General features: G+C 35.7%; 1 protein-coding gene across 3 annotated transcripts in view; it reads right to left on the bottom strand.

Annotated features, from left to right (window-relative positions):
• The window catches only part of Mcr (macroglobulin complement-related), a 662,510-nt gene that overhangs the window by 478,080 nt on the left and 169,008 nt on the right, over window positions 1–15,422 (bottom strand). The gene's annotated exons all lie outside the window — the stretch shown is intronic.

Raw genomic sequence — 15,422 nt, 5'->3', positions numbered from 1 at the left:
TTACAGTATATTTCATTATATATATATATATATATATATATATATATATATATATATATATATATATATATATATTTCTCTAATGTTGTGTGTGAGGTGAATACAACCATAAAAGACGGAAAGACTCTTCTTCACCAAAATAAAGATACGCTTTTTTTTGTATGGACTTTGACCTAATTTCATTTTTGTTTGTTTACACGCTAGCAAAACACACACAGTTTATACTTTAGTTACAAAAGTAATTACTTCATACTATAAGACATAAAAATCTAATATATGCAGTATTACCGTCTTATACATACGAGTATATTTAATCTGATTTCTTACTATCTCTCCATACCGACAAACAATAATATAAAAATTGTTGTTAAGTCCAAAAAGAAAAACATCCACTTAACACACAAAAGCCTTACTTAAGAAAGGATACTTTACTAATGCAAAATACTACTACTTGTGTTAAATGAAGAAAAGCTAAACTGGAAGGAAGTTCCTTTTAACTCCATTTATGCAAGTGATAGGCAAACTATTGCCCGTGGGCCAAACGATGCCTCCTGAAAGATTCTATCCAGCCTGTGAAATGACTTCTAATTTGACGATTGAAAATAATATAGTTAACAGTCGTTCTTTTCTTACTCGGATATGTCCTCCGTTTCAGATTCTAGAGACTGTCCTAAAAATTGTAGTGCGTAGGAAAATTGAGAAATGCCCTTTTCGGAGAGGTACAGTCAGCTGTTCCAACATGTACTATTGTTATTTTTAATAAATTTCGTTGGCCTGGTTAAAATTATTTTCTGTTTTTTTTTCTCTCTCTCTCTCCTAAAAATGTTTGTTTATTACTGCTCTATGATTCTGCGCCCTCAAAAAAATATAAGTTCGGCAGTGGATGATAATATCCTGCACCACCACCTAAATCTCAGTGTCATATGATCTTTCATTTCTATTTGGAAGAGATTGCACGATTACATAGCCACTTGCCAATGCAAAGCCTGTTAGTAACTGTCTTCAGAGATTTTTTTAGAAGAATGAAAAAATAGGGGAAACAAAAAAATGCAGTTACCCACAAGAATCAAAGATTTTAATACAGACTGTGGCGTAATGAAATATTGTCGTCTGAAATCTCCATTGAAAGGAGCTTGTAAGTGCGTAGGCCACAGATAAAATGCAGTAGAGTCTTAAACGAACTTGATAGAAAATACAAATGCTCACACCATTTCGCACTCATTTATTGGGTTGAGGCTGGTACATTTCCTGTTCAAAGGATTGAAGAACAGCTTACACATTTTTCTACTCAAGCAGACATTAACAAGGAAAATCAATGGACTTGCGTTAAAAGAAAGAAAATTAAAAGTGGTGTGAACGATTTGAGCCATGATTCTTTAAAAATAAATGCCAACGTATATCCTTGGCATATTCCATATCTGATCCATATCTGAAAACACAAAACAATACTACGTAATATACAATTAGTGCTAGTCCCTGGAGGGAGCTCATGTGTTCCAGATCCCACGTTAAGTTGTAAGTCCACGTCACTATATAGCCTCGTTGCTGAAAGGAACACTAACTCCAATCTAACCAACCAACCATTAAAGCTAAATTGCAACGTTAACGCAATTGAAGCAAACTGAATATTGCAGTGTCAAATACTATGATATGTTACGACGTATTTCGAGTTAGGAACAAAGTTATAAGGGATTGCAAATTTAACTTCCCTTGTTAATGACTGCTTGAGTAGAAAAGTACTTCCAAAATACTTTTATTTCAAAATGATAATTCATACTCAACCACGTAGATAGTTTTCAATAGATCATAATGCCGTTTACAGCAATTTGATATCTCAAACCGTTCCAGAGATATTAAAAACATGGATAGACTGCTATACTGCTTAAAATGAAGTATTTGTGGGAAATTTAAAAATGGTTGTTGCGTTTTTTATTACTTCTGTAACGTTACAGTAACTGTTTTGCTAGTTGTAAAGTTCTCGCAAATGGATAATTTTAACCTCAGGAATTCCATTTTTTTTTTTTTTTTAGGTTACAGGTCATCCCCAAGGGGGCTCTCAAACCTACTCAGTATTTTTTTTTTTAAATACAGTGTAATTACAGGCAAATGAGCTGCTTTAAATTCTCTTAGTTTCTAAACATCCAAGTACCCTTGTTCATGAATCATAAGACTTCCTTCATTTTCTCTACAGGAAGCTGCAATATTCTTTGTTGACGTCACGAAGACAAGCAAGTGTATAAAAACAACACATTTGCCACCAGTAACGCAAAACTATTGCTAGACTGGACAGAGGAAACAGATACATAACTTAATTCGGAGATATGAAAAATAAAATTATTTTCGATATTCTGATCAGGTAGTAGTGTGGTACTTTAGATTACACTAGTTCTGATGTTCCAATGAAATGTTTCCAGATAGTTCAATGGGGGGACAGGGATCCTTGGACCCACTACCCTATTTTCTAAGCTACTTATGAACTACTTTTATATATATATATATATATATATATATATATATATATATATATATATATATATATATTACTATCGCAAATTATCTATGTAATTGTAAGTAACAAAAAACTTTTTAAAAAACTGACTGCTAACATTTTGTTGGATTAAAGAAAACTACTTTATGAGGTTCGAGGACCCCCCCCCCCTCCTTGGGATTCCTAGGGTTATATCAATGTTGCAAACTTTACCAATGCTTGTCATATCTCCGGAACGTTTGACATATTAAATTATTGTCAATGGCATTATGATATTTAAGTCTGTTGTAAAACCATGTGTGGTTGGGTATGATAATTATCTAAGAAGTATTTACGAGATAAAGCATTTTCAAAAAGGGCCACAATTTTCAATTTTGTTCCTACATATTCGTCGATAAGCATTGTCCCATTCGTGGTATTACTATTGTAGACGCCTCCAAAATTTGGATGTTTCGTCATATTGTAGCGTTCTTAGTTTGCAACACTGAACAATTAATGTACTACTGTAAATTTTCATTTAACATGATGTATTTTTTAAGTATGTAAAATTTAAAAAATACAACTTCATGTTGGATTGGCAGCACTGTTAATACGGTGGATATTGTAGAGTATGTCAAAGAATTTCCCCCAGCTCATTCGCATCGCACGAAATTTCAACGCTTTTATGTATTAAATTACAAGTTACAAGAACATTAAGATAAATTATTCTATATACGCATCGCTCCAAGTGAGCTTTGTGGTGGACAAACACCGTGTGCATGAGTTTTCTTGGGGTTCTCCCGTTTCCTCCCACTTTCTTCATTTCACCACTCATTCATTTTTCATCATCACCGTCTCCTTGAGCCTAGCCGGCATAATAGTGGGACGTAAATTTCATAAGATTTAATTTTATTTCTATATATGTATATACGCAGATTATTGCACATAACATTGCCTACGCATGTAAACAGTCTACAGGATGGCCACAAAGTCCCGTTGTCCCTTTATAAATGCTAACGTAAGGTTTTTCAATGTTTCAGATTATGTGAACGATGGCTGATACTTCCCCCACTGCGCCCTGGCTACCACGAAGCCCAGACCTCACCACCTGTGATAATGCGGTATGAGGGTTCATGAAGGGCATCATTGCACAAAACCATTACGACACCACTGCCGAACTGAAAGAAGTTGTGAAACAAGCTTTAACTCATGTTACACTTGTAATGCTCCGCAAATGTCTCACAGAACCAGGCAGCGTATTACCCTTTATCACGAGAATAACGGTCGACAGGCTGACCCTTTGGGCGCTTAGTGTTTCCTATCTCAATAAAACTTCTCGAAAACATTGTACTTCATATCATTCAGTTCTTTCCGTACACTCATGTCCAAAATGATTGTCACATATCTATAACTATCTTCTTGTAAGTGCAGGGCACTTTTAATACTGATACTAGGTATATAATCGGGAAATGTATATCTGTGGTACATTTCATAGGAAAAGAATTATAAATACGAAAATTAGAATGAGTAAAACAAAATGTTGCTACATGGACAAGAAAGTTTTGTTTTCGTTTTATTGTTCTTATTTACTGCTCTTTTGACATGAAATTTTCCATAGGTACATGTCTTTGCCGATTATACACATACTAACATTGTAAGAAATACCGGACGAATTTATCAAATTATATTCCTACAACAACATATTTATAGACATGCGACAATAATTTTGGACAGTAGTGTACGTTTAGCGGTTTAAGTTACTTATTTTCAGGGATAACAAGACTTTGTAGCCACCCTGTAAATACATTGGTAATAACTTAATTAATTTAGCAGCAAAACGGGTTATCAGAATTACGTATCTGTACAGAACTTCAGAGCTCAAGTTGTATGGGAGGAAGTACGTGAAATTTAAGTTCCAAGATTTGATTCTAACAACCAGAAAAGCAAGAGAATAAAAGCATTGTAAAATATTATAAAAGCTATTACGCCTATAAATACGTATGGCACATGAGGAGAAAAATATATAACATTAGTAAATAATTCGTTACATTAAAAAACAATAATAAAGTTAATTAGTAACTAATTGAATAATTGACCACTTGATGTGACCCAACAAAAAAAATAATAATAAATAACGAATGACGAACAGATTAAATAAGAGAGAAGAACGAATGAACGACATAGTAAACCACATAAAAAGCGAATTGGGGGGAGCAACTGGGGTGAGGAAAGAGAGAGAGAGAGAAATTAAAATGTGGCCATATACAAACATCGAGAATAACGATCACGTTGCTGGTTTAGAAAGAAAAAAAAAAATCCCCAGGAACTTAATACCTCCTAAATGACAAATGGGATAGTTCATCATTTAAAATATGTATATACGACGGTATCTATGGCATTAAAACTGTCAGATTCTAAATGAGAGGAGGAAGTGGAAAGTCCATAGGATGAAGTAAAAATATTTCAGCCTATTAGAATCGATAAAAAAATACCCAAATGGAATAAAATGAAGAATCAATTTCCCTAAATTGAGCTATCATATAACAAATTACTGTCCCTATAAAATATTATCTTTTTTAATGTAATAGGATCAATTTTCGTATAATGTTGAAAGTAAAAAGAAATTATATTATATTATATATATATATATATATATATATATATATATATATATATATATATATATATATATATATATATATATATATATATATATATATATATTACAAAAATGTTGTATTTGATAATTGGACTATTTCTAAACAATATAAACTCCATCATAAACAACCACGAAATCCACTAAAATAATGCGAGGAAAACATGAGAACAAAAAAGAATGAGTATATAGATCAAAATGACTCAGTTCTCTAGACAGAAGAATTTCATGTTATCTACGAGTCCCATTTCGCAGTGTAGGTATCAGAATTAGGATTTTTAGATTTCTGGGCTTTTGGCATCTGTGACCACTTAGCCCGTTACGTTTGAGGGATGACGTCCCTTGGTGAGCACACTATCCGGGAAAAGGGGGGGAATAAGGGACTGGGGAAGGAAGGAAGCGGCCTGGGGGCTATATGTTGGGTACTACAACGAGATTGTATATCTAATCTATAAATTACTTCCATTTGCTTGTAGTTATTTTGGGTAACGGCACTTAAAAGTGCACAATTTGTTGATAATAAGAAAAAATGTAGAATATATGTTGATTTTATATAGATAATCATGTAATGTCAGTTGTTGAAAAGAAGATAGGTATTTGTCTGTTGTTGGTATGGGAACAGAATAATTCGTTCATGAAATAAGAATAAAAGTTAGTTGTGTCAAACATTTAATGTGCTTGATTTTCAAGATATTTAATAAATATTGCAATTACAGGTAACAATTAATGTGTTTAATCGTGTTTACCAATTTAGTGATTCGAACTGTGGTCATATATGTTAACAAGCATAAAATATAAATTTAACGTTACAGTATTACCCCGGCATTTGCCTGGTGTGAATGAGAATAACCCAGGAAAACTTCATTTAGGATGTAAAAAACTTTTTACACTCTTTCGACCGAGTGTCCCCAACGGGAATCGAACCCGGACCGCTCGCACCGAAGGCGAGAGCGTTAGCGATTACGCTATGGGGGACCACTTTTTACGTATAGGGATTGAGTTTACAGTGGATACTGTTTTGTTAAATGAGCATATGCTTTGCTATTCATTTTTGGAAGATAAAATCAATTTATTGTTATGGTTTTAAAAGTTTCGTATTATTATTCATTTTGTTGATCTCGTAAAATTTCGCGAACCTATCATTTTTTTCATATGTACCTATTGTATATAACACGTAAGTCCATACTGAACGTGTCTACGAACATTTGAACAAATAATTATATAGCTCAATTCTTAAGTATAACGACTTCAAAATAAGTAGTATATTTGCTTCATGATTCTTTTTAAACATTGCACCAATATTCCAAACCCTACACACTGTTATTTATATATTATACAGTGAGTTTCCACGTGCCAGAACGGTTAGCGTATGAGTCTCTGGTGTCGGTGACTCGAGTTTGATTCCTGCCAGGAGTTCACGTGGTTCGGATTCCACGTTAAGTTGTAGGTCCACATTCCATATAGCCTAGCTGCTGAAAGGGATACTAAATTAAAAATCAAATATATTCTGAGCCTCCTCACTAAGTAATGAAATTATAACTTTTTCACAAATGAAACACAATCTCTCTCTTGAAAAGTTAATAGGGATCCGCACAAGGCGAGACGAGACAGAATTTTCGTGACAAAATTCGAGTCGAGACAGCTCTTCCAATGAGAAATATACATTTTTCGAGCGAGACATCACTTTCACGGCACATTTTCGAGGCGAGACAGCCTCAAATTTTGTCTCGTGCGCATCCCTAAAGGTCAAGATCTGAAAGGGTAACGTTATTTAAGGAAACAGTAGGTAAGTACTCGCTGTGCCTCCTAATAACAACAGCAAGAGGCTAGTCTTCATAAAGGTATCAATATTCGACTTAGTGATAGCTTGTGTGTATTTGCTAATACACTGTAGGTCTACCTTTTTGAAAGTTATACTGCTGGTAAGAAACGTGGTGCGATTTAAAATTCTACTATTCACTTTTAGCTTTTTCATTCAGTGGCTATAACTACGGCTGTCCCTCTTTCGGATGCAATGTAATTTTGGCCAAGTGATCTATTGAGCATGCGCTTTATTATATAAAACAAGGAATTGAAGAATGCTATAAAATCTTACAATATGGAAAAGTGTTTAAAGTGATTTTTGACAGTTTAAAAATAAACATATCTGCTCGATGCAAACACAAATCATAAAATGGCAATGTTTAATGTAACAACCGGTGGAATTGAAAAACATTTTATTCAATTATCAGTTAATGAAATGAAGCCACATCACACAGAGACATCCTTTAGGAGTTCTGGATATCGAGATATTACCTGGACATACCACTTTTGGCAGTGAATGTCCAGTGAACATCCTGCGGAATTTCTGTGGACGTTTCTGGGCTGGGAGCCCTGTGGACAACTTTTGGACATCCAAATATTGCCCAGTGACAGACACATTTCTTTGAAATATAAAGGAAATCTCGCGGAAGTTTTCATTTAAGTTTCTAATGAGCCTGAATGTTCCGGAACAAGAATGCGACTTACAAGGACATTCTGTAAGCATGTTGTGCCATGTGGAAAAAGAATTTAAAAAGCATTATTGCAGAAGAACCGAAAGATACCTGTGCAAGCTTTTATATCTGATAAATAATGATAATAAATATAGGTAGTTAGCTTCACATTTTTAACGTTCCACAACTATGCATTGAAGTTAAAGGTGGCGGTGATAAGAGAGATGATTATATGGAATGAAAGTGAGAGCAAACGGAAGAACCCCGAGAAAACCCACGCACAGTGAATATTTGTCCACCACAAGATCCAATTGGCAGAAACTGGGATCGAACCAGGAAACTCACGTCCCAGAGCTAAGTGCTCTACCACTGAGCTACCGTAGCCTCCAATTAGCTTCATAAAATTGCTCTTCATGTAACACTAAAACGAAACTCCCATATGTTTTACTATCCTGCACGTCTGTAACCGTTCTAATCGAAGTGTAGTAACAATTGCCTACAAGCTCAGGCGCTTTCCTTTAACTTTCTTGTCAATAGAGATCGGTACGAACAGCGTAACACGATCGATTAAAGTATTAAGTCTTCAGAATGCGAACTAAGAGATAAATAAATAAAGACGATCTCCTTCCACTTATTTAACTCTAGTTTTGTAGAACAGATGTTTCGTTACTAACCGCGATAACAAGGTGCACAAATTTTTCTTCATCTTCCTACCAAAAAAAGAAACTCATGTTGCGGGTAATTCTGAACGTGTACATTCCTTTCGTTTCCTATATCTTCTTCTATCGTCTGTTCCGCTTATCTCTTCTTAAAGAGAATCGTCTTTCTACGCCAATAAATTGGGTTTCCGCTCGAAAGAACTTTGGCAAACTTCTTCACAAATAAACGGGAACAAATGCTTTTCTTCCTTTTGACTGTCAGCGCTAATTCTCCAGTTTCTGTTCTCCAAGCAGAAACAAGCTTAGCTTACAATTTAAGAAAGACGGGGCAAAAAATGAATGAAGCATTAATCTTATATCTTTATTTTAAAGAAAATGTTCTCTCTCTTGGTCTCTGAAATAGAATTACAAAAATTTTCGATTCTCATCTCACTTCTTGATTACTTTTAGTTACAAGGCAAACTAAAATAACTGAATAAAAATAGTTGGATTAAGTTTGCATGCAAAATGACCCATTTTAACCGTCTCGGGACAATGACGGTCGTACCACACGCTTCTTTTTTCAAAAATGAAACCTTCAATTTAATGTTAAACTTTATTGCTCTTTAGGATAAAGGAGGCGGATGATAATTGAATAATTAGTGAGACGAAACGGGAGAACCTCGAGTAAACATATGAACACGGTGTTGTCTACAGCAAACTGACATAGCCTAGGTCGAACCAGGAACTCTGAACACCAGAGGCAAGTGCTCGTTGATCACACGCTTTAATAATAGCAAGTATTTAGAAATAACGATAACCAGTATCGACGGAGAGGTTAAATGAAATGAAATGAAATCTTTGAGTTTTACGTCCCACGGTTATGCCGGTTAGGCTAAAGGAGACGGTGATGATGAGTAATGAAGGAAATGGTGGAATGAAGAAAGTGGGAGGAAACGGGAGAACCCCGAGAAAACCCACGCACACGGTGTTTGTCCACCACAAAGTTCACTTGGCGCGGTCTGGGAACGGAGAGGTTAAGAAGTAAAGTAAAATGTCGTGTGAATCGCTTTTATTATTGACTGAGATTTAAACATGTATTTCCAGCACCAAGACAGGATGAGAAGGAATCTCCCGTTTTTAATGTAGAATCCGAACTCTCACTCTCGGTTTGTATTAAATACCTGGTACCTCTACCTGGAATCGAACCTTGGACCACGCTTCCCAGAAAAAATGTGCATTAGCTTCTCGACTACAACCCGGCACATGCATACTCATGTCCAAAATTATTGTCGCATATATATAAATAACTGTCTTCTTGTAAGAATATAATTTGATAATGATTTTGCAGGGTACTTTTAATACCGATACTACGTGTTTAATCGGGAAATGTATATTTGTGGTGAATTTCATAGTAAAAGAATTATAAATACGAAAATTAGAATGAGTAAAAGAAATTGTTGTTAAATGGACAGGAAAGTATTATTTTCGTTTTATTGTTCTTATTTACTGCTTTTCTGACATGAAATTTGCCATATACATGTCTTTGCTGATTATACACAAACTATCATTACAAGAAATACCGGGCGAATTAGTTATCAAATCATATTCCTAGAACAACATATTTATAGACATGCGACAATAATTTTGGACATGAGTGTACATATTTGTAGGAGGGAGAAATAGGGTATATGTGAATTTGAATAATGTACTAAATTTGCTTTCTTCTTTCTTCATAAATGGATCATATTCATTGCATAACTTCCGAAACATCTGGACTATAAATTTGAAGCTTGCTTATGTTGTTACATGTTTCATTCTTCCTTTTTAATAAGCTTGTTAATAATATGAGGACTAGATTTAAGCGATTAGTGGATTAATTTCCACACTAAATACCACACAATATCAATAATTTTCAAATTTTACCGTTTTTCCCATCTAAAAATAGTGATAGAAATTACGTTACAAAACTTTGAGCATACACAACCGTTACCAGAAACGTCCAAACTTGGAAGCCCGGTTTGGAGGCTCAATCGTGCTCAAGCTCAATACTTGAGTACGAACATGTATGAGCGTGACCCCGAGCCAGTGCAAGAAGCTTCATTGAGGATAGCGAGCCTGATTAAGTATAGTGAGCGCGCGCGCGAGCCTGAGTGAGCACTAATTGTAAAATAGCCACCTCTGCCCCTTACTGTTGCTTAATGATTACCACTGGCAATGACCAATGAGGAATCGCCAAGGATGTTATAAACTAGAGGATCTGCCCATACAACAAAATCTTGAAACCATACGTCACAGTTTCGCCACCCCTACTCTGCCAATTCCACCCAATAAGATTACAATGTTTTGAGCCTGCAATCATGGCGGGAACGAAAGTAGCCAATCAGATTATGTCGGAAACGAGAGTAGCCAATCAGACGTGCCGATGCTCGGTTGTTTTTTTGGCTTCATTGATTTAATAGGATGAAGATACACATGGACAGATCCTCTATTTTATAACATCCTTGGGAGTCGTGGTAGAGCCTTTCTATTTCAAGTGTGCCCCTGCTGGCGCTGCTGTCGATGTGTGTTTTCCCGTAACTCCCTCAAAAGAGGAACACGTGGCTATGGCCGAGATTCTTCAGTAGTCTGATGTGGACAGGGTTGCCACCACATTGAATTATTTCACTGGCTTCGCTGTGCACTGTCTTGCTAGTCATTGTAAGTAGCGTACGATCTTCACTGGCCAAGACAAACAATTGAATGACAAATTGGCAACACAGCGAAGGTCATTCAGTTATTTTTCCAAAGCAAATGATGGTTTCCTCCGTAAGAGGAATGGGGCCGAACTGTGTTTCACACATTTTCCGAGGGCACATTTGAAATAAAGAAGTCTCTAGCTTAGTGGTAGAGCGCTCACCTCTGGTGTATGGGCTTCCTAGTTTGATCCCAGTTTTCATTAAGTATCCCCTGTGGACAAACGCCGTGTACATGACTTCTGTAGGAGCTCTCCCGCTTCCTACCACTTTTACCCATACCATCAATGTCATATACGTATATCATTACCATCCTTTCGCTTATCCTCGGTACATAATCGTGAGATATTATACAAAAAAAGAAACTACTCAAACTGAGACATTCATTAAAGATTGGTGGGAGTTTATAAGGTAAGAATCAAGAAAATATACGAGTAGAATGGCAATAGCTTTCAGCAACTATGACCATTTAGCCCGTCACGTTTGCGGGGTGACGTCCCTCAGCGAGCACACTATCCGGGGAAACTGAAGGAAGAAAGGATTGGGGAAGGAAGGAAGCGGCCTGGGACCTATATGTTAGGTACCATCCCGGTATCTGTCTGGTGTGAATGAGGAAAAACCAGGAAAACCTCATTCAGGATGGCTGGCCTGAAAAAGCGTTTTTATACACTTTTTCGACCGAGTGCCCCTACCAGGAATCGAACCCGGGATCGCTCGAACTGAAGGCGAGAGCGTATTTTATGAACTATACATGTCAACATTTTTGATGGATTGATTAAGGTACAAGTTTGCTGTTAACTTGGAGAAGACCATGTGCTCTTTTGAGAAGTTACAGAAATATACAATTGAACAATTAATTCTCTCCCGAAGCTATTGCCAGAACCGATGGCATGTTTCTGTAATCTTGTTCTGTTGAAGAAGAGATAATGTGGTGAGAAACGGTCTATACTATAAGGATTGATCAATAGTGGAGTATATGATCTACCAACTACACCGGATTCAAGCCCTGGTCGAAGACTCGGAGCTCACTTTAATAGTAGACCCTATCCTTCATAACTTCGGTATTGTACAAGAGGCCTAATCACTGTGAAATTAAAATACCGCTAATTTTACAACAATTATGTAGTATCTTCAAATACATAAAAGATAATCGAAATGTGGAACAAAAGCGCCCTAGACAGTATTATTTTCCATGAGGTATCGTTATCACAAGTCACCTAGTAGTTTTCCGTTTGCAGTCATTTAGAAACGCGAAAATAAATGCCGAATTTGTAAATGGCTTGAAATGGATAGCAGATAGCCTAAGTGAGTCGTGATAACGGTATTTCATGTAAAATAATATTTTCTAGCGAACTCTTGTCTCACTTTTCTATTATCTTTTATCTATTTGAAGATATCATATAATTACTGTAAAATTAACGGTATTTTAATTTCGCACTGATGGGGCCTCACAAGAACGCAAAACGCACAGAGCAAATGGAACTTCAGACTTACTCACATAATAAATTGTATTGTCGGTTATACTTAGGTCTTTGACTTGGAAAAGTCAATATCAGCTGTTTCTTCTTTCTTCTTTTCACGTAATGTACTAAGCAAAATTAGTTTTGCTAGAAAATCAACTAGTGACTTCACTTACTTACGGTGATATTGTATAGTTTATTTCCTTACTCACAGGAAATACATCAATACTAATGGAAATATAGAAATGCTGAGATCTCCCAAAATAAATAAATAAACTTTTCTCCTATACTATATTCCTGCAGCACTAAAAAAACTGGAATACATCACACAAAGGAAAATAAACACAATACAAAATAGAATATGTAGATTTTTTTAAAGCTTTCTATATGGAAGACTCGTGGGTGTCTTAACATTAGCTACGCTTGGTCCAAAAAAGACATGAAGATGATATATATTATATATATATATATATATATATATATATATATATATATATATATATATATATATATATATATATATATATATATATATATATATATATATATATATATATATATATATATACTCATATACACAGTGTATCTGAAATCCCATTTCCACCTACTTTACTCCCACCCTTTGAAGAAAGTAAGGAGAACTGACTGCACTTCATATAGTTTTTATTTTCGTCTGCAGACAAAAGGAAATTTTTCCCCTTATCTTCCCGTCAAGAACCATCATCCACATATCCACTTCACGTCTTAATGGACGAACCACATTCTTATCCTATTCTTGATGTTCCGGGTAACAGCTGGAAATCTCTCTCTCTATTTTTCCTTCTTTTCTTTCTTTGAATTATCACTAAGCACCTTTTGCTATCACTAACCAAGTTTTCTTATTGACTTACTTACTAAAAATTCGGGAACATTACGAAGCTGAAGGACAGCTGAGAAGTTTTATATATAAATGGCAAACTAAATTTTTGGCTATGGTCCCACAGAGGGCATTTACTTGGGGTGGGGTGATGTGCGGTCAGCTCATAGATTCAGTCATCAATCCCCACTACGTGTGATCAAAATATACGTTGAATAATGTTATTAGAAACAAAGTAACAAGCTTACACGGAATCTGATTTAATATTCTTTAAGGTATTGTCCTTGACTAGCAATGCACTTATTCCAACGTTGAATCCATGACTGAAGCATTTCTGGAAGGCTTCTTTTAGAAGGGCGTTCAGTGCTCTGTCGTGGCCCTTTCAATGTTAGAAATGATGTCAAAACTTTTTCCCTTTCAGCAAGGTTTTAATTCTTGAGAAGAGTCAGAAGTCGCATGGTGCTATATCTGGAGAGCACAGAGAATGTGGACAGAGAGGAATATTTTTTTGGGCCAAAAACTCGCGGATCAAAAGCAAGATGTCACTCTTCTGATCAAACAGTCGTTTGTTTTCCTCATCAGATGGCCATAACACCACCACAATTTTCATTCTGGGATCATTTACATATTTTTACAACCTTGGAAGAACAGACGTCTACAAGTGAGCATCTATCTAAAGAAGCCATAATCGCACAGTTTTTGTATGTAGTATTCCTAACCATAATTCTCAACCTGTTCCTCCGCCCTGGTAAAGATTACCACTTTGTCAATTTTTTTTTTCAAATACAGGATAAAAGAAGTGGCTACCCTATCCCCTGTCTAACTGGATAAGTGGCAGCATTGTGAGCTAGAGCGTCAATTAATTTTGGGAGGGTCAATTAATTATGTGTACTTAGTCATACACTAGCTTCCAAGATTGAATTTGTATTCGAAAAATTTATTTGAGAGAGAGAGAAGGAAAAAAAAATTGGGACACGCAGAAATACATAGGAACAAACCATGGTTCGACCAGGAATGCATAAAACTAGCAGAGAAGAGAAAACAGGCAAAATTACGCTATTACAAACTCCGAAAGAAATAACTACACAAAATTTCGCAGATATCAGGCGGGAAACATCCAAAACTTTTAGAACAAAGAAACGCGATTTTCTGAAAGCTAAAATTAAGGAACTTCAAGATAATAGTAAAAATAAAAACATCCAGGACATGTATAAGGGAATCAACGAATTTAAGAAAGGCTATCAACCTCGTGCTTATATATTAAAGAAATCTGACGGTACAGTTCTCACGGACACGGCAAGCATCTTAAATAGATGGAAAGATTTCTTTGACGATTTGCTTAACACGCAACCGAAAACTAGTGTGCGTGGAGAAAAGGAGATACACACCGCAGAACCGTATATTCTAGAACCCAACCGAATAGAAGTAGAAACTGCTATAAAGAAATTAAAGAAACACAAATCTCCGGGTGTAGATGAAATTCCGGCTGAGTTAATTTTAGCTGGAGGCGAAAAATTGTGGAACAAGATACACAAACTCATTCTCCTTATCTGGAACAAGGAAGAATTGCCACAAGAGTGGAAAGAATCAATCATTGTTCCAATTCACAAGAAAGGCGACAAAACTGACTGTAATAATTATCGAGGAATTTCTCTTCTGTCGACATCCTATAAAATCCTTTCAAATATTCTATTAGCAAGACTGACCCCATACGCAGATGAAATTATTGGAGATTATCAATGCGGATTTAGACGGAATCGATCAAGTATCGACCAAATATTTACCATTCGCCAAATACTCGAAAAAAAAAAAAAAGTGGGAATACAATACCCCGGTACATCAACTATTTATTGATTTTAGAAAGGCGTACGACTCGGTTAGGAGAGAAACATTATACAACGTTCTTACAGAACTTGGAATACCGAGAAAGCTAATTAGATTAATTAAGATATGTTTAAATGAATCCCAAAGTAAAGTCCGGGTAGGAAAATTTTTGTCCACGAGCTTTCACGTCGAAAATGGCCTGAAACAAGGAGATGCATTGTCGCCATTATTATTTAACTTCGTTCTGGAATACGCTATAAGGAAAATCAAAGATAGCAACCAGGGCCTACAGTTGAACGGTATTCACCAGGT

The sequence above is a fragment of the Thermobia domestica genome, chromosome 1 (assembly GCF_964235325.1).
Source record: "Thermobia domestica chromosome 1, izTheDome1.hap1.1, whole genome shotgun sequence".
Classification (NCBI taxonomy): Eukaryota; Metazoa; Arthropoda; class Insecta; order Zygentoma; family Lepismatidae; genus Thermobia; species Thermobia domestica.
The sequence above is the reverse complement of the archived record's forward strand: the minus strand, read 5'-3'. Positions and strand labels throughout refer to the sequence as shown.